At 39.3% G+C, this 20,635-nt stretch overlaps 1 protein-coding gene across 3 annotated transcripts in view; it reads right to left on the reverse strand.

Moving 5' to 3' along the window:
• The window catches only part of ENOX1 (ecto-NOX disulfide-thiol exchanger 1), a 593,708-nt gene that overhangs the window by 416,383 nt on the left and 156,690 nt on the right, over positions 1–20,635 (reverse strand). For all 3 annotated transcript variants that reach the window (XM_081082747.1, XM_081082748.1, XM_081082749.1), the window contains one exon: positions 7,452–7,576. The gene's annotated coding sequence lies outside the window, so the exon portion shown is untranslated. The remainder of the gene's footprint in view (positions 1–7,451; positions 7,577–20,635) is intronic.

Consider the following 20,635-nt stretch of genomic DNA (forward strand, 5'->3'; position numbering starts at 1 on the left):
TCTCAGGCATTTCATTTCTGTAAGAACTATTTCCATCTCCTGCTCATCCAGGCAAGAGCCAGATAAATCAGTGTCTTGTTCTAAACATATCTTTACTCAGAAAATAACTTCCCATGATTCCCCCAGTTTTAAAATTTTGCACCCTTTCTTTCATAAGCATATGAAAATTCCAGCATTTTACTCTGACCCATTTCAAATTTATGTGGCAGCATTCCAAATGCTGGGAATTGCATAGCGCCCATTCTTAGCACGTGACATCAACCATCTGCCCTGGCCATCAGGGCAGAGTCCAGATATTTCTCCAATGGGACATTATAAAGTCAAAGAGCTCTTGGCATTTCCATAATGTTTGTGCAAAATTTTACAGGTGATAAATGGATTCTAGCTTTCACTCACACCTCTCTCTCTCTATCTCTATCTCTCTCTATTTCTCTCACACACATACACACACACACACACACACACACACACACACACACGTTCTGCCAAATTGAGATTGAATCAAATGGGTGTCCCAGAACAGCTGAAGGTTTGGTACCCAATCAAACTGCCTTCACCTTCTTTTATCCAGGCTCCCCTCTGACAGCTGTCAGTCTCTTCCATATATCATGCCTCTGTTTCTATTTGGTTCCTCAGTTCTTTTTGTTCATTAGATTCCACATATAAGTGAGATCAGATGGTATTTGTCTTTCTCTGACTGGATTATTTCAATTTAGCATAATAATCTCCAGGTCCATCCATGCTGCTGCAAAAGGTAGAAGTTCCTTCTTTTTTGTTTTTTGTTTTTGTTTTTTACAACTGAGTAGTAATCCACTGTGCAAATGTACCACAGCTGTTTTATCCACTCATCTACTGAGGGGCACTTGGGCTGCTTCCAAATCTTGGCTACTGTAAATAATGCTGCAATGAACATAGGGGTGCTTACATTCTTTTGAATCAGTGTTCTGAGTTTCTTTGGATAAATTCCCAGAAGTGAAATCGCTGGGTCATAGGATAGTTACACTTTTATTTTTATTTTTTAAAAAATCTTTATTGTTGGAAATATTACATATGTCCCCTTTTTACCCCCACCTTTATAGCCCACCTCTGGCCCCACCCCAGGCTTTCAACACCTTATAGTCTATGTCCATGGATTATGCACGTATGCATACAAGTTCTTTGGTTGAGCTCTTCCCACTCACCCACCCTCCCCCATCTTTCCTCTCAGGTTCAACATGTAGTTCCACTTTAAATTTTTTGAGGAAACTCCATATTGTTTTCCACAGTGGCTGCACTAGTCTACATTCCCACCAGCAGTGCACAAGGGTCCTCTTTTCTCCATATCCTCTCCAGCACTTTTGTTTGCTGATTCATTGATGATAACCACTCTGACAGGTGTGCAGTGATATCTCATTGTGGTTTTAATTTGAATTTTATGATGATTAGTGACAGTGACATTGAACATTTTTCATATATCTGTTGGCCATCTTGGAGAAGTATCTATTCAGATCCTTTGCACAATTTTTAATCGAGTTGTTTGGCTTCTTGGTGTTGAGTAGTATAAATTCTTTACATATTTTAGAAATGAACCCCTTATCAGATGTATCATTGGCAAATATATTCTCCCATTCAGTGGTTTTGCTTTTCATTTTGTTGAGGTTAAAACATAAATTATTGATATCTGGAATTTTCCATTTAGTAGTTTTGCACTGCAACTGTTCACAGATCACTGAAACGGCAGAAAGCAAAACTGCAGATGAGGGGAGACAACTGTATAAGTTTCTCACATTTAAAATACCCTAAATCAGTGATTTTAGCTACTGGGATAAAACATGTTGCAGCATGTAATTTAGATTATTTCAACAAAGCCAGTTCAATACTAACTCATCATTTCTAATGCATTCTAGCAATGCTTCTTTTGTAAAGCCACTTGGCACAGTAGTGCTAGCAACCACAGAATGTGACTTAACAAAAATTACTTGTACAGTTTTCAAAACAAGTGAGCCTCTCAGTGACTGGGAGCTTTGCCCGGAGGCCTGAGCTTGCCCCTGGCATGGTAACTTGCTCTTCTTCTTGAGTTCCAGCAATGTCACATTGCTTTCCAGCCCGCTAATGCCTTGGCCTCATAAACAAATTCACTAAATGCTCTCCAAGATTCTGACATGACATTCAGAATATACACTTTCCTTTTTGCAAATTCTGCAGGTATTTTTTTCAGTAACTAATAGCCAATCAATCACTGCCAATAATCATCTTCATATATGAATGTTAATACTGCATTATTAAAGAATTCTTGGGCCTTGGCTAGGTGGCTCCATTGGTAGGAGCATCATCCCATAAACCAAGAGGTTGTGGGTTCAGTTCCTGGTCAGGGCACATACCTAGACTGTGGGTTTGATCCCTGGTCAGGGCCAAATGAGAGGCAACTGATCAATGTTTCTCACATTGATGTTTCTCTCTCTCTCTTCCCCACCTTCCTCTCTCTATCAAACCAATAAATACATATCCTTGGGTAAGGATTTAAAAAAAAAATTCTTGGTAATTTGTTTTATGGGGAAAGTTGAGGAGAGTTGCTGTAGGAGGGCAGCCAAAGGAAAAACATTTCAACAACTTTGGAAGCTGGCCTCTGTGAAGCAGTCCATGTGTTACAGCTAGGAAAGGCAAAGAAAGCGGATCTCACAGTGAGCGGGCAGTTAACAGTAGCAGAAAATGTAAAATGAAAACACAGATGTGCCCTGCGTGGATTACACTCATGCTTGTAAGTCACTAGTTTGAAAGCGCCATATTTAAGAACAGAGTTCTTCCGGATGGCTGAGAAAGATCTGGAATGGAACTGGATTATCACTGGCAAACAGTTCTAACTCATAGAAATAACATCTTTGTTGGTGTCCCACCTGTCATCAGCTATAAAGGACAAATTTTCATTTCCTTTTTTTAAAACTTAAAGCTTAGACATAGTATTACGGGTATTTTCCAAAAGACTAAAAAGGTAGTAGACAAATATGACGTTTTAAACATTTTTACCCAACAATTCCCCTGTAAAGTAGATTTAAAAATAAATGCTTTCAGAGGAACTTATCAAAAAAATAATCTGGCCAATTCATAATCATAAATTGTCCTCAACATTTTTCTCTTCAAAACTTTCATGATATATTTCCCCAGTTAGATCAGTAGCATTTTGTTCTGTGCCTTCCACTATAAGCCAGTATTTTGCCCCATGAATATGTTACAATAAATTTCATTTCCCATCATCTATCACTCTTTTTCTTACCTTATCAACAAAGGTTACTCAATTTGTAGTTGCAAAGAATAGTAAGCCTTACATTTTATAATAAATATTTAGAGTGATAAAACTATTCTTAAAAATATGTCTAAGTGATAATAAATATATGTACTAGTTAATAAACAATCAAATATTATTTTAACAAATTTTATTGTTAGCAAAACCATATATAAAAATTTATCATGTTAACTACAGTCAAAAATTGGTTCTCAAAGTTATTCATATTCATTCCAGTCAAAAATAGCTTCTCAGAAGTCCATAATATTTATATAGTTAAATATGGCTCAGCCTGCTAATGGGTACACAGTTACTTTTTTGAATGATGAAAATGTTCTAAAATTAGATTGTGATAATGGTTACATAACTCTGTACATATGTTAAAAACCATTGAATTATATACTTAAAATGGGTGAATTTTATAGTATGCAAATTACATTTCATTAAGCTATTTTAAAAATTAGTAAATCAATGAAATTAAGAGTTGATTTTTTGAAAAGATAAAACTGACAAACCTTTAGATAGACTAAGATAAAAAAGAGAAAAGTCAAGTAAACAATATTAGAAATGAAAGAGAAGATATTTCAACCGATACCACAGAAATGAAAAGGATTATGAGAGATTTTTATGAATAATCATATGCCAACAATTTGAATAATCTAGAAGAAATAAATTCCTAGAAACATACAAACAATAACAGTGATTCATGAAGAAATAGTAAATCTGAACAGAACTATAATGAATAAGGAGATTGAGTCAGTAACCAAAAAATCCCAACAAAGAAAAGCCGAGGATCAGATAGCTTCAATAGTGTATCCTAGCAAACATTTAAATAAGAATTATGCAAATCCTTCTTAAAATCTTCCAGAAAATTGATGAGGACGGAACATTTCCAAACTCATTTGATTAGGCAACATTACCCTGATAACAAAGCCAGGCAAAAATACTAGAAGAAAAGAAAACTATCAGCCAATATCTCTGATAAATAAAGGTGTAAAAATCCTCATCAAAATACTAAAAAACTGGAATCAACAGCACATTAAAAGGATCATATCCCAAAGACAAAATGGGATGTATACCTGGGGTGCAAGAATAATTCAACATTTGAAAATCCATCAATGTGATACACATATTAATATAAAATGAGGAATAAAAATCACATGAAAATCCCAATACAAAAAAAGCATTTGACAAAATTTAACAGCCTTTCATGATTAAAACAAACAAGTCACTAAACAAATTAGAAATAGAAGAAAAATAACAACATTATAAGGGTCATATATGAAAAGCCCAACCCCAAGGTCATACGCAATTGTGAAAAACTAAAAACTTTTCCTCTAAGATCAGGAACAAGATTAGAATACCACTTCTAGTCAACATAGTACTGAAAGTACTAGCCTGAGCAGTTGGGGAGAAATAAAAGGCATCTAAACCAGAAAAGAAAATGTAAAGCATCTTTGTTTACATATAACATGATATATGTAGAAAACCTCAAAGAGTCTACATATTTACAAAATTATTAGAAATTATAAATGAATTCAGCAAAGTTCTGAGATACCAAATCAACATACAAAATCAATTGTATTCTGTATACTAACAACACACAACCCCCCCAAAAATTAAAATAGCATGAAAAAGAATAAAATACTTAGAAATAAATTTAATCAAAGAAGTGAAAGACACATTAAAAAGTATAAAACATTGATGAAAGAAATTAAAAAAGACACAAATTAGTGGCAAGACATCATGGCTAAAAAGATTTAATATTGTTAAAATGTCCATACTGCTCAAAGCAATTTACAGATTCAATGCAATCCCTATCAAAATCTCAATGACATTTTTACAGAAATAGAGAAAATATTTTTAAAATTTTATATAACCACAAAGGTGTAAAAAAATCTCAAAGGGGCAGGGAACAAAGTTGAAGTCCTCATATTTCCTGACTTCAAAACATATTATAAAACTACAGTAATCAAAATGTTATGAAACTGGTATAAAGACAGACATATAGACCAATGGAATAGAATAGAGAGCCCAGAAATAAAACCAGGCATACATAGTCAAATGATGTTTTACGAGGATGCCAAGACTACGCAATGGGGAAAGACTATTCTTTATCTCCAACAAATGGTTCTAGGAAAACTGGAGGTCCACATGCAAAAGAATGAAAGTTGTCACTGTCTTATACCATTTACAAAAAAAATAACTCAAAATGGTTACAGAATTAACCACGATGACTAAAACTATAAAACTCATCAAAGAAAACACAGGAGGCCAAAACCGGTTTGGCTCAGTGGATAGAGCTTCGGCCTGCGGACTAAAAGGTCCCAGGTTTGATTCCGGTCAAGGGCATGTACCTGGGTTGCGGGCACATCCCCAGTGGGAGGTGTGCAGGAGGCAGCTGATCGATGTTTCTCTCTCATCGATGTTTCTAACTCTCTTTCTCTCTCCTTTCCTCTCTGTAAAAAATCAATAAAATATATTTAAAAAAAAAAGTGAAGTAATGGACATATGCTTCTTTAAAAAAAAAGAAAGAAAACACAGGAGAAAACTTCACAACATTGGTCTGGACAATGGGTTGTTTATTTGTTCATTTGTTTGTTGTTGTTGTTGTTTTTAAATATATTTTATTGATTTTTTACAGAGAGGAAGGGAGAGGGATAGAGAGTTAGAAACATCAATGAGAGAGAAACACTGATCAGCTGCCTCCTGCACACCCCCTACTGGGGATGTGCCCGCAACCAAGGTACATGCCCTTGACCAGAATTGAACCTGGGACCCTTCAGTCCACAGGCTGCTGCTCTATCCACGGAGCCAAACCGGTTAGGGCAATTTGTTTTTGATATAACAAATGCATAGGCAACAAAAGCAAAAATGGACAAGTAGAACTACATCAAACTAAGAGGCTTCTGCATAGCAAATGCCATAGTCAACAGAGTGACAAGTCAACTTACAAAATGGGACAAAAATATCTGCAAACCTAATACAGAGTTAATATATGCCTAATAAGGAGTTGATATATACCTTATAAGGAGTTAATATATGCCTAATAAAGAGTTAATACCCAAAATCTATAAGAAATTCCTACAATTCAATAGCAAATCAAAATAAAACAACAACACAAAAACAGATAAAAAACAACACAGATAACCCAACAAATAGGCAAAGGACTTAAATAGACATTTCTCCAAAGACACACAAATGGCCAACAGTATAAGAAAAGATACTCAAAATCACTAATCCTCAAAACATGTAAATAAAAACCACAATGAAGTATATAACCTCATATCTGATAGGATGGCCATTATTTTAAAAGTGAGGGGAGAAAAAACAAAACAGAAACCAAGTGCCAGTGAAGGGCTGGCGAAATCAGAACGGCTGTGCACTGTTGGCTGGAATGTAAAATGGTGCCGCTGCTGATGAAAACAGTAAGGATGCTCCTCAAAGATAGAACTGCCATATGGTCAAGCAGGTCTACGTCTGGACATATATCCAAAGGAATTAAAATTGGGATCTCAAAGAGATAGCTGCACTCCCATGTTCATTGCAGCATTAGTCACAAAAGTCAAAACGTAGAAACAATCTAAAAGTTCACCGGTGGATGAAAAAGAGAATGTAGCAAACAAATGCATTCACACACAGTAGAATATTATTTAGCCATAAATTGGAAATCCTGCTATCTGCCATAGCATGGATGACCTTGAGGACATAATGCTAAGTGAAATAAACAAGTCAGAGAAGGGCAAATATCACATCATTCCACTTATATGAGGTATCTAAAGCAGTCAAATGCTACGAAACAGAAAATAGAACAGTGTTGATCAGGGGCTGGAGGGAAGGAAAAATAGGAGTTTCAATGGATTTAGAGTTTCAGTTTTGTAAGATGAATATACATCCTAGAGATCTGCTGTACAACGTGTGTTTATAGTTAACAATGTCCTGAATACCTTAAACATTTGTTAAGAAGGTAAATATTATGTTATGTGTGTGTGTGTGTGTGTTTTACCACAATTTAAAAAGCATGGGTTATCTCTCCTAGAGATGCATAATATCAAAAGTAGGAGACCAGAGCATCTAGTGCTGGAATAGTGTTGCAAAAGCAGCCTCTTCAGAGCCCTCCAATCTGTGCTGCTTCACCAGGACTCTGCAGTTAGCTTCACGGCACACGAGCACAATGTCACAGACTCCTTACCTTGGCACTAGGAACCCGAGACACACTGGCCGCAGTCAGCTCCAAACGATAATCCCAGAAGAAGTCACAGGTGGGACAGGATGCCTGCTGGAAGGGTTGTCACCGCACTCAGCATGCCCCAAACCCTGAAATGGAAACACCCACCTCTGCGTGATCGGAGTTTAACAACTCAGAGCCTCTCTTTCTAAACTTCTAAATCCCCCAAAGAACTTCACACGTACTGCCTCACCTGTGCTTCTGATGACAGGCCAAATATGAAAACAGCCCGCCTGTCAATGTGCTCATAAACAGCTCCCCAGAGCAGTGGGTGAGGAGGTGCCTTTCTCAGCACTGGCTCACTGGTGCTCGCTCTCTTGCCCTTATTCTCTAGCACACATCTGCTGTCCTTGGCTGTGATACTTGCTTCAAGTAATCTAGATCCTACACTTACATTCCTGGTTGCATAACCACCAGCTGCCCCTAAGGGCCACCAGACCAAACAAACAGTCCCCTCCATGTGGAGGGCATGAGGGCAACCTACCCCCCCCACCCCACTTCTGATGAGGGAGATGCTGGGGACAGGTCAGAGTGCTGCGGAGCCTTGCTATCCACAAAGTGGTCTGGAGACTGGCTACAGAGGAATCCCATGGCATCTTGCCAAACATGCAAAATCCTAGACTCCACTCCATAACCAACAAATAAGAACCTGCAGTTTAACAAGATCCCGAGATGATTTGGATGTACATTGAAGTTTGAGAAGCCCTAGTATGAAATCTAAATATATTTTAAAGCTAGATTTTAGAATTGGGAGAGGGGTAAGTTCTTGAGCACATAGTTATTTACAGGAGTAAATACATAATATTAATCAAATATGTATTTGTTAAATAAATGGCTTACTTTCTTTAAAATAAGAGCAATAAATAAATCCAATTATTATATGTATAGGGCCTTAAAATATCAATAAGCTTAATAGCTTTCTACAGTAAGTCTTAAACACATATTCTTTCTTTGTATTTTAATGACTTTGTTTCCATACAGTATCTTTAAATTTTATAAGTAGATGTGTTATCATAACTTAATAATATTAGGCAATAACTCTCCCCCCAAAAAAGAGGGAATAGGGCATCAGTAAATGAAGCTCACATCTTAACAAATGACTTTTGCATGAATTGAAGGAAACTGAAGTGCCAGAGCCCCCATTCCTACAAGTTTCTAACAAGTATCAGTAACTAGAACTATACTCAAACTGGGTTCTCTTTTTCTTAAAACCCATATAACTTTAAAACTTCATAAAACCTGAGACCATCCCTGACCTAGTAAATTATGAAAACTGTTTTAAGTTTGGAGTATCCAAGACTTTTTAGTTTCTTTCAATACACTAGGAAATACTTAGAATTACAACACTACCATTTAATCTATAAACAACCATAACTTAAATGAAAGATGACATAAATCTCATTTGTAAGAAACAAAAACTCTTAGCAATAAATTTCATATTTTTCAATATTATAATTTAATATCATTAAACTTAACAAACATATGGTTTATGCAAATTTCTCTCTCTCTCTCCTTTCTTTTTTTCCTTCCATTTTAACTTCAAAACCTGATTAATACAGGGGCCGGGGGACAATAACTGGAGGAAATATGCAAAAATACTTTTCAGGTGTTTCTGTTTACTTTTGCTTTGCTATTTTCTTCAGGAGTTCAAAAGTGATATATCTACCTGTACTTTTCTTTTTCTTTTTCTTTTTCTTTCTTTCTTTTTTTTAGCTATACGAAGGGGGAAAAAGAAGGGAGTAAAAAATATCACACAAAAACCTAGATAAATTCTGCTGACATTTTAGTGGCTAGTGTTTCGGGTGTTTTTAAAAATGTGACTTTGAGTGTGTATATGTGTGCATGTATGTAAGTATGAGAGAAACAGACCTGAAAATTATTTTTTTGTCACAAAACTACTCATATAACTTTCTACACATATAAAAGTAGCCTTTCCTCAGTATATCTGGCTACAACATAGTCCACATGTACCATTATTAGTTAAACAAACTCCTAATGCTGGGCATTTAGTTTGTATATGATTTTTCATTTTTACAAATAAAGCTACTAATATATTTTTTCCATAAGATATCTTTGGAAGCTCCCCCTTCTAATTTTCTCATTCTCTTCTTAGGATAATTTTTTTTAAGTATAAAAGGATATCAATTTTTATTTTATTTTTTTTTCAATCTTTAATTTCTTTATTGATTAAGGTATTACATATGTGTCCTCTTTAATGGAAATTGTTGAATAAAATTTAGCAACACAATTAATGGCGTGTCTTTTGAAAACTGTTATTATATAGAGTGTGACCAAAATAAAATTTCATTTAAAAAAAATGTTTGCCAGCCAAAATATGACAGCCAAAAAATCTTATTTGTATGTTTGTTTCTAAAACCACTCCATAAAATATGCACACAGAGTAGTATATGGCTTTATGCATTATCACAAAACAAACACCCACCTGTATCATCTGTACTATCTCCCAAGATTCAGAACATTAGCAGCAGCATGGAAGGCCCCTCATGTCCCTGCCAGTCATTACTTCATCCTTCCTCTTGAAAACTAATCAGTATACTGACATTTAATGCCGCAGATTGTTTTGAAAATAGCTGTTTTGGCTCAACACCAAATCCTTGAGATTATCAATGCTGCTCCTTCTATTGGTGGTTTTAGTCATGTTTGTTGCTGTGTAGTAATCAATTTTATATGTCTATCTTGCAATTTATTTTGCCACTCACTTGTTCATAGGCATTGTATCACTTAATATAGTTTATATATTTCATTACTGCTATTTTGGTCATACAAAAGGGTAAACCTTTATATGACTAAATCCATTATTCTTTTCCTTTATGATTATATTAGAGGCCCAGTGCATGGATTCATGAACTGGTGGGGTCCATCGACCTGGCTTGTGAGGATACGGCTGAAACCTGCTCTATGACATCCCTTAAGGGGTCCCGGATTGCAAGAGGGTGGTTCTCAGGTGACACACCTTGGAATTGGGCTCCCTCCTCTCTGGTTCTGGGTGCGTCACCCGAGAAGCGCAGCTGCCAAGTCACCACAGCTTGGCAGCTCCTGCGTTGAGCGTCTGCCCCTGGTGGTCAGTGCATGTCATAGCTACCAGTTGGAGCATCTGCCCCCTGGTGGTCATTTCGCATCACAGCTACCAGTCAGACCATCAGATGGTCAGACAGTCGCTTAGGCTTTTATATATATAACTAGAGGCCCGGTGCACAAAAATTTGTGCACTCGGGGGGAGAAGGGGGGGTCTCTCAGCCCGGCCTGTGCCCTCTCGCAGTTGGGACCCCTCAGGAGATAATGACCTGCTGGCTTAGGCCTGCTCCCGGTGTCAGAGGGCAAGCCCAATCCCTAGGTGCAGCCCCTGGTCGGGCTCAGAGCAGGGCCAATTGGGGAGTTGGGGCGCTGCCACCTGTCATGCACAGAGCAGGGCAGAACGGGAGATTGCGATGCCACCCTCAGTCACGCTCAGGGTAGGGCCGATTGGGGGGTTGGGGCACCGCCCCCTGTCACACTCAAGGCAGGGTCGATGGGGAGGTTGCGGCACCACCCCCTGTCACACACAGAGCAGGGCTGATCAGGGGGTTGGGGCGCTGCCCCCTGTCATGCACAGAGCAGGGCCCATCAGGGGGTTGGTTGGGGAGCTCCCCCCTGTCACGCACAGAGCAGGGCCGATCAGGGGGTTGGTTGGGGAGCTCCCCCCTGTCACTCACAGAGTAGGGCCGATAGGGGAGTTGGGGCACACTCAGGGCAGGGCCGATGGGGAGGTTATGGCTCTACCCCATCACACACAGAGCAGGGCCTGTGGGGGGGAGGGGGCGGTTTGGGGTGCCGCCCTCTATCACCCACAGAGCAGGGCCGATCACGGGGTTGGGGCGCCGCCACTCTCACACTCAGGGCAGGGCCGATGTGGAAGTTATGGCTCTACCCCGTCACACACAGAGCAGGGCCCATGGGGGGGAGGTTGGGGTGCCGCACCCTGTCACACACAGAGCCGCAGGGCCATCAGGGGGTTTGGGTGCTGCCCCCTGTCACACTGATCCCGGTGCCGGGAGGCCTCGCGGCTCCGCCGATCCCGGTGCTGGGAGGCATATTACCCTTTTATTACATAGGACAGAGACCTGGTGCATGGGTGGGGCTGACTGGTTTGCCCTGAAGGGTATCCTGGATCAGGGTGGGGGTCCCCACTGGGGTGCCTGGCCAGCCTGGATGAGGGGATGATGGCTGTTTGCAACTGGTCACACATCCTTCAGGGTGGGGGTCCCCACTGGGGTGCCTGGCCAGCCTGGGTGAGGGGCTGAGGGCTGTTTTCAGGATGGGACTGAATCTCCCAACTGCTCCTTTTTTTCTTTTTTCTTTTTTATTCTGGGCCAGTTTTAGCTCTGAGGCTCCAGCTCTTAGGCCTCCTCCTGAAAGCAAGTATCTGGTTTGTTTCGGTTCTATAATCGAAACTCTGTATCAACTCCAGCTCTGAGATCCCGGGCTCGCTGAAAGCAGGTTTCTGGGGTTATTTTTAGCTTCTATATTTGTAACTATGTTTCTTAAACTGCAGGCTCAGAGGCCGGCAAGGCAGGCGGAGAACGTTGGTTTCCTCCGTCACTGAAGCAAGCAAGCCTCATGTTAGTTTCAAGCTGCCTGGCTGCCGGCCGCCATCTTGGCTGGCAGTTAATTTGCATGCCTTGCTGATTAGCCAATAGGAAGGGTAGCGGTCATACTCCAATTACCATGTTTCTCTTTTATTAGATAGGACTAGAGGCCCAGTGCACAAAAATTGTGCACTCGGGGGCATCCCTCAGCCCGGCCTGTGCCCTCTCACAGTCTAGGACCCCTCTGGGGATGTCCACCTGCTGGCTTAGGCCTGCTCCCTGGGGGATTGGGCCTAAACTGGCAGTCAGACATCCCTCTGGAAGCCCGGGAGCCCTCGGGGGATGTCCACTTGCCAGCGGGGAGCAGGCCTAAGCTGCAGTCGGACATCCTTAGCGCTGCTGAGGAGGCAGGAGGGGCTCCCACCACCACCACTGTACCGACAGCTGTCAGCCTGGCTTGTGGCTGAGCAGAGCTCCCCCTGTGGGAGCGCACTGACCACCAGGGGGCAGCTCCTGCATTGAGCATCTGCCCCCTGGTGGTCAGTGTGTGTCATAGTGACCAGTCATTCTGCTGCTAGGGTCAATTTGCATATTACCTTTTTATTATATAGGAGTGCCTGGCCAGCCTGGGTGAGGGGCTGAGGGCTGTTTGCAGGCTGGCCACAGCCCCTTCATTTTGGGGGGGCCCCACTTGGGTGCCTTGCCATCCTTGGTGAGCGGCTGAGGGCCGTTTGCAGGCTGGCTAATCCCCCAGCGGGGACCTCACCCCATGAGGGTGTGGCCAGCCTGGGTGAGGGGCTGATGGCTGTTTGCAGGCTGGCCATGGCCCCCAGCCACCCAAGCTCCCAGCAGAGGCCAGTTGGAAGCAGGTATCTGGGATTTATTTAGCTTCTATAATTGAAACTTTGTTGCCATGAGTGGAGGCCACAGCCAGCTCAGGGCAGGCAGGAAGCTTGGCTTCCTCTATCACCCGGGCAACCAAGCCTCCTGCTTGCTTCAGCTTCATGGCTGCCGGCTGCCATCTTGGTTGGGTTAATTTGAATATAGTCCTTACTTTGCCTCTGACGCTCCCTCAGCAGGAATATCGACATAGCCTCTGGAGAGTAAACATCTAGACACCCCACTCAGCTTTTCCTGGCAGGATGGGGTGAGGCCAGGTTTTTCCTGGTGTCTGGTGGAATGGAGAGGTGATCCTCTAAAACTGTTCTATCTTGCTATGTTCTTTTCTGACGGAAAGAGTCTACTTTATTGTGGCTTTTTTGTCTGTAGCACTGGAATTGCCAGGTTGCTGGCTTCCTCCGCATCAAGTTTTGGATATTGAGGAAAGAAGGAAATATAGGGAACACACCACTGGGTCATTCTACTGTTCCTGATGTCCCTTAATCAGTCTGCCTCCTTCTCTTCTTCACATTTCAGAATCATCTATTTGTTCTATGTATGCTGTCCCAGAGTTTTTATGTGTACTTAGTGAAAGGAATAGGAAAAAGGTATCCACTACAATTACCCAGTGAAAGTCTGCATTTTTTTATTTAGATTATTATTAGCTATTACTTAATTGCCTTCCACAGATACTATACCAATTTACACTTCCAGAGAGTTGCTCTCACTTTTTATGCTATTGGTTTTCATTACAGAAATTGGAATCTATTTTTGCCCTCACAGCTAATTTTCCCAGGTTATAGGGATTCCATGACATTTTAGAGTCAACTGAGGATTTCTTATAGGAAATTCTTTCTTATCGAGTAGAAAAGAACTAATGGCTGCCATTCAGAAGGAAGCGTTCAGTACATGCACTCCTTCCACGTGCCTGCCTTCCACCCAGTCCCTGCTTATCTAACTTGAATGCTATTAGTGGAGCTTTTCTAAACCTCCTCCACTTACGGTAGAGAAATAAGCGCTACACTGAGACCTGAGAAGGGAAATTTTTTTCCAATTCCTGACTTTCTCTTTTAATTAATTTAAATAAGACTATATTTGACAAAACTTTCTTGGCTGTATTCTCCCGTCTCATTATCCATCCCCCTCCCCCCACCAACACCAGTACCACCACTACACATGCTTGTTACTACTATCTGTTTTAGCCAGCATTTGGAGAATATGTGCATGGGAACGTCCATCTTTCAGAGAAGCCTTGACTGCACACATTTTTAAAAATATATATATTTCTTTTCTTGATTTCAGAGAAAAATGGAGTGGGAGAGAGAGATAGAAACATCAATGATGAGAGAGAATCATTGATTGGCTGTCTCCTGTATGCCCCCCACTGGGGATCAAGTTGCAACCCGGGCATGTGCCCTTGGCCAGAATCGAACCTGGGACCCTTCAGTCCACAGGCTGACACTCTATCCACTGAGCCAAACCAGCTGGGGCAACTGCACACATTTTATCAGTTGTTTCTTTTCAGAGACAGATACTCACAACATATGTGAGAAAATCAAGAATGAGCACCAGAAGTTTTCTTAGATGAGAATCCATGTTCACTTAGCCTCAGCCTTGATAACACCATGTTTATCTCCCAGACACTTTTGCCTTATTGTCCTTAAATGCTACTTTGAACACTAGTATGAAACAGAATATTCTAAGAAGAACAAGACAGAAATGCAATGCAGAAGCCGTGTCATTTAAAACAGGAATGCAATTAAAACAGCCTCCCTCGGTAAGCTTACTGTCATTAACATACAGTCACCAAAACAGGTTTTGTTTGCTTTTTAAATTGAAGCTCCTGCTTCTCTCTACAGAGAATCACATATACATGAACTAAAATAATTAACTCCGTGTAGACCTCACTGTAGGGTATGAGGATGTGTGTATATGTATACACACTTCTTATAAAACATTTGCTCACAGAATATTTTTGGGGGAAGAAGAAATGCATAAAAATATAAACCCACATAATACCATCTAGCTAGAAACTACTATTAAATTTTCTTTAAAACAGTCCACTCTAGTTTATTCGTATGCAATTATAATTTTTTTCTTTTTCTAAAATGAGCTCATACTATAAATGCCATTTTGGACCCTGCTTTATTCACCTAATAATGTTTTCCCATTTGGTTAAATGGTCTTTAAAAACACAAGTCTTAAATGTCTATAATAATATTCTACCTTAAGAAGGTGCCACAATGTATTTAAACATTCTTTTAATTGAAGGTAAGTGTCTACATTTTTGCCATCCTATATAATAAAAGGGTAATATGCAAATTGACCGAATGGTGGAACACCAGTCAGCGGGGGGCGGGGCTAGTGAGCAGACTGCGCCAGGCCAGCCAAGGCAGGTGCCAGCAGGCAGAGGGAGGGGATGGCGATCGGGGGGCGGGCCAAATAGCAATATTAAAATATTTCTTCTAATTAATTCACTTTCAATGTGCACAGATTTGTGTACTGGGCCACTAGTTTTTAATCATGCAGTAATGTATACCTTTTTTACATAAATCATTTCTTTATTTTTCTTAAGGTATACTGTTAGAATTTGGATTAGTGAATTGCAGTTACTGACAGCACATTGCTCTTTCTAGAGCAGGAAGTACTGCTGTGGGTCAGACCCAAGTTCACTTTTGGCCACAGCACTGAAAAGAGATTGCAAATTCTGCATCCTTCTGAGAACACTGTCAGGGTTCTCTTCAGAGCACTTATTTCGTGTGCATTAGTGTGCCAGGCAAACCAGGGGCTCCTCCAGTGTGCACAAAGACTTATTTGCCTCCTCTTCTTAGAAGAACTGCTGGGAACCAGGGAAACTGAGTCATGTGTATGTTTTCTCTGGTCTGTACCCTGCCTCTTTTCACCACTGGAGTATTAGGACCAGATGAGAGTATGAGTCAGGAGAATGGTGTGAAACATTTTATACAGGAAGCCCTACTTACTAATATATTTCAGGACCAGTAAAAAAGTTTCCATGCTATAAAGAAACAGTATCTTTAAAACAAAATCAGGGACACATACCTATATGTAACTTTTTATTGTTTTTTTCTTTTTTATGTGGCTGCAAGGTTGTACACGCTGTGTGATAGTGCTGTGCCTCTGCTGTTGTTTTGCTTTCAATAAGGCACTTTTGAATCTCTTTTCCTTAATAGATCTTGTATGTTACTTAATTGTAAAAATTTGGCTTGTCAAATACTACTTTTCAATATTATATTCTTTAAAACAAGAATGTACTCCATTATTGTGAAGACAAACAATAGTATTTTTACACAAAAGAAGTACTCAACTTCTTTTGTCAACTTACTTTGAAACATCCATTTTCAAATACATTGGTGAATATGTTCTCCCATTCAGTGGGTTGTCTTTTCATTTGTTGATGGTTTCCTTTGTTGTGCAAGAACTTTTTAGTTTGATGTAGTCCCATTTATTTATTTTTTTTTCTTTTGTTTCCCTTGTCTGAGGTGATATATCAGAAAAAAATATTGCTAAGAAAAATGGCCAAGATTTTATTGCCTATGTTTTTTCTAGGATTTTTATGACTTCTAGTCTAACATTTAAGTCTTTAATACGTTTTTAGTTTATTCTTGTGTATGGTGTAAGAAGGTGGTCTAGTTTCCTCTTTTCCCCCCATCTATCTGTCCAATTTTCCCAACACCATTTATTGATTGGACTATCTTTACCCTATTGCATGTGTTTTTCCTTCCTTTGTTAAATATTACTTGACTATAAAGACCAAAAATAACAAAAAAAATCCAATTAAGAAATAGGCAAAGGACCTGAATAGACACTTCTCTAGAGAGGACAGACAGATGGCAAATAGACATGTGAAAGGATGCTCAATGTCTAATCATCAGAGAAATACCAATTAAAACCACAATGAGTTGTCCCCTCATACCTGTCAGAATGGCTATCATCAATAAATCAAGAAAAAAGTGTTGACGAGGATGTGGAGAAAAGGGAACTTTCGTGTACTGCTCATGGGAATGCAGGTTGGTTCAGTCACTGTGGAAAACAATATGGAATTTCCTCAAAAAATTAAAAATGGAACTGTCTTATGAGCAATTCCAGTCCTGAGAATATAATCAAAGAACCCCGAAACACTAATTTGAAAAAATATATGCATCCTTATGTTCATTGCAGGGTTATTTACGATAGCCAAGATATGGAAGCAGCCCAAATGCCCATCAGTAGATGAGTGGATAAAAAAAGCTGTGATACATTTACGCAATGGAATACTACTCAGCTGTAAAAAAAAAAAAAAAAAAAAAAAAAAAAAAAAGAAGCAAACCTTGCCCTTTGTGACAGCATAGATAGACCTGGAGAATATTATGCTGAGTGAAATAAGCCAGTCAGAGAAAGACAAATACTATATGATCTCACTTATATGTGGAATCCAATGAACAAAATAAACTAACAAAGTGGAGACAGACTTATAGATACAGAGAACAGACTGACAAGGGGAAGGGAGTGGAGGCTGGGTGGGAAGGGTAAAAGGACTAAGGAAAGAAAAAAGAAAGACTCACGGACACAGACAACAGTACAATAATTGCCAAAGGGAAGGGGGTGGGGGGTTAGAAGAAGATAAAGGTGGTGTAGATGGTGGTGGAAGGAAACTTGACTTGGGGTGGTAAACACACAATACAATAGACAGATGATGTATTGTAGAATTGTATACCCGAAACCAGTACATTATTATTAACCAATGTCACCCCAATAAATTCAATACAATAAGAAATGCTTAAATTTAGTACATTAAAATATATATTTTTTTATTTTAGTGTTTGTTTAGTACACCTTCCCAAGACCAGAACCATCTATAATATTAAAAGCATAATATGCTAATTTGACCAGATGTCCTTCTGGACGTCCTTCCAGACAACCTTCTGGACAACCTTTCGGACGAAGCCAGGGCTGCGAGGGAAGCCCGGGTCCTGGGTGCCAGAGGGAAGCCAGTGCTGGCAGCCGGCAGAAGGAAGGCCTACTCTTGGATGAATTTTGTGCATCGGGCCTCTAGTATATATATACTATATATAAAACATATATATGCTGTACATTTTTCTTCTAGTTTTATTATAATTTTGCTACTTCATTATTATCAATTTAGTTTTATTATAATTTTAAACAATTAATAATATATCATTTTTGAGAAATTATTTGATTCATTGACTTTTTTTTCTCACCCCAAAATATGCTTTTATTGATTTAGAAATCAAGGAAGGGAGAGAAGAAACATCTACTGGTTGCCTCCTTTACACTCCCCAACTGAGGGTCGAACCTGAAACCTAGGTATGTGGCCTGACCAGGAATCGAACCCACAGAGCCATGCTGCAAGGGCAGGATACTTCATTCATTGAATTTTATGTAATTCTATCATATTCTAGACAATTTCATACACTAGGTCTTTTATAGCCCTTGTTATTGTACCGCCGTGTTGTTGATTCATAACTGTTTACTGGGGGTGTATCAGATATTTAATATCTTATAAGAAAATTATTATGTCTTTCACTAACTTTTTACTTTTTCTTGTCCTCAAAATTGTAACTAGTTCATCCATTTATTCTTCTAAATAAATTTTAGAATCAATAATTCAAGTTTCAAAATAAAGATCATCTTATATTTTAAAGATAGTATTTAAATTTTATGATTACTAAAGATGTTTAGAACAGTTAAATAAATAAAAAGGCATTCAATTTCACTACTAATCATAGCATTGCAGGTTATCTAACAAGTAATAAAAAAGCTTTAAGTTTGATAATCTCAATTGGTGGTCTTAAAATGGGGGATTTGGGCATTTTCATTGCCCACTGATGAGCAAAGAAATTGGTAGCTATTTTAGAGGAAATTGTCAGTATCTATCAAAATGCAAAACGTGTGTACCATTTAATCCAACAATTCCCTTTTAGGAATCTGTCTCATAGACACTCTTACACTTGTTCACAAAAACAAGGCAGTTCATTATATCATTGTTTATAGTAATCCCTATTGGAATCCACAAATAGTCCACCTGTAATGGAATGATAAGTAAACTATGAAGCAACCATACAATGGGTTATTACACCACTTTTAAAAAGAATAAAGTAAATAAATAAATAAATATATATATATATATACATATATATGTATAATATGAAGCAAAATCTCTAAAATATATTATTAAATAAAAATACAAATTTCAGAATAATATGACTAACATAATGCAATATATATTTTAAAATATATGTGTGTGTGTGTGTGTGTGTGTGTGTGTAGGTAGGTAGGTAGGGAGGGAGGGAGGTAGTCAGGTAGTGTGTATACTAGTATGTATAAAAATTATTTAGAAGAACAAACACTAAAAGGGTAATTGCATTTACTTCTGGGGAGGTAAGTGAGATTAGAAAGTATAAAGACAGCTTATAATTTTTTATCTAAGTACTTTTATATTATTTTATTGATCCATATCGACCACAAGCTTCTGTTCATGCACAACTTGAATGTTTTAAATTAAAAAAAAATATATTTAAACAGCACCTACTCACCACTAACATTACGTTTTCCTGGACTGCCGTTTGGGGCATCTTTGTGTCTGTTCACTGTAGAATTGGGGGTAAATTACCACACATAGAATTGGCCGACAGACAATATCTATGACTCCTAGCTGGCAATGCGCTGTGGGTGGTACTTTCTGAATCCTTTTCTTAGTACTAACTCTGTGGTCCAAGCTGGCCTAGACACTTCTAGTGTTTAGTTAGCATGCATCCTTGACTACATTAAGTGACTGGGTAAGATGTTTTTCCGTCATTGCATATGGCTCAATCCCAAAACTCCATCAAACGAAGAGTACAAGAAGTGCCACTATGCATGCACCCAATGCTGGGTAGACAAGCTCCGCTGACCTCTACTCACATAGTCAAGTAGTATGTTTTGACTTTGAGGGAAGGGAACACTTACCACCAGGGATGGATTTTATTCTTCACCTCCAGCACCACCCACTGTATAAGGAGAATAAATTTCTAGGAGTTGCAGTCTATGAATATTTATAAAAAGTTGGTAGAAAAGAGAAGATCAGCTACAGGATTTTGAACATACCAAAAAGCACATGGCCCACAGAAGGCACAGGCAATAAGAAGCACAGGCCTTCTTATTGGTGCATAAATCCAATGTAAGCCGATGATTTTTATTCGCAATTCAGCTCCATCAGCCTTATAATCAGTAGAAACTCCTGCAGGAATCCTGCAAAAGGCTCTCAGTCTTATTTCTCACCAGGGTTATATTTGTTTGTTTGCCTTTTCCTGTGTCACCACTGGTATTTAAGTGGAAGATTGAGAGAGGCTATATCCAGGCCTATCAGCCACCATAATCATACTCGTTTGTAAATTTAAAAAAAGTCCTGAACATAATATAGCAATGCTAATGGACCAAAGAGGCCGTAAGCAGGAAAGGCACATGTTGGCAAACACAACCCTTACAACACTTTTTTACACCACGGTGGGCTTGCCTGCCACTTACTAATCAAGCATGGTGGCTCTCCAGGGTGCGAGTTCTCCCAAAGCCCAAATAACCAATTATTGTCTATGTGTGCGGAGAACAGGGAAACGTTTCTGTGGCAAGAGCCAAGGGAGAGAAGGGAATGAAGAAAAGCACTAAGGAAATCAAGAGGCTGAAATG

Source organism: Myotis nattereri (assembly GCF_964212035.1).
Source record: "Myotis nattereri genome assembly, chromosome: 2".
In the NCBI taxonomy this organism is placed as follows: Eukaryota; Metazoa; Chordata; class Mammalia; order Chiroptera; family Vespertilionidae; genus Myotis; species Myotis nattereri.